At 61.9% G+C, this 588-nt stretch overlaps 1 non-coding gene across 1 annotated transcript; it reads right to left on the reverse strand.

The window, feature by feature from the left end:
- Positions 1-122: 122 nt before the first annotated feature.
- Positions 123-195, reverse strand: TRNAK-UUU. Its single transcript has one exon. It is a non-coding gene; the product is annotated as a tRNA-Lys (tRNA).
- Between the last annotated feature and the right edge of the window lie 393 nt (positions 196-588).

The following is a 588-nucleotide window of genomic DNA, read 5'->3' on the forward strand; positions in this document are numbered from 1 at the left end:
AGCAGCAGGAAAAGGGCAGCCACAACCAGGAGCACATCTGTATCCGAGACAGGAGCTGGGACCCCCCTGCAAGGCCAGCCTCACACCCCCAAACAGCCACACTTAGGGCAAGGGCCCCCACATGCCTGAGCAGGGACTTGAACCCTGGACCCTCAAATTAAAAGTCTGAAGCTCTACCAGCTGAGCTACCCAGGCCTCATTCAAGTTCCTGCCCTCCCCATCATCGCCGCGATTGCCCCCCCGCCCCAAGCCCAGCCATACGCTCTAGGACACGAGGAGTCCCTCGGGCTCCTCGCTGCACAGCGGAGTGCACGCTTTTCTCCTCCAGCTATGCTCCAGCTCCTGCCACTGGCACTCCCTTCCACATTTCCACTCCCCTGCCCCTGGGCTCCCCAAACTCTGCCCTGAAGACTCCTTGCTCAAGGACATGCTTCCCTGACGATGGCTCCCTCAGCTCTTCAGCCACACCCATGCACAGGAAGTCACCTGACCCAGGTGAGTACAAGGGCCCCTGCTCAAGAGGCCTGGGGCAGCACCAGGCCCTGATTTAAGACACCCCGCAGGGACGGCTCGACGCCTCGCCGGCCA

Source organism: Gavialis gangeticus, unplaced genomic scaffold, assembly GCF_001723915.1.
Source record: "Gavialis gangeticus isolate Ggan-Ray unplaced genomic scaffold, GavGan_comp1, whole genome shotgun sequence".
Lineage (NCBI taxonomy): Eukaryota > Metazoa > Chordata > Crocodylia > Gavialidae > Gavialis > Gavialis gangeticus.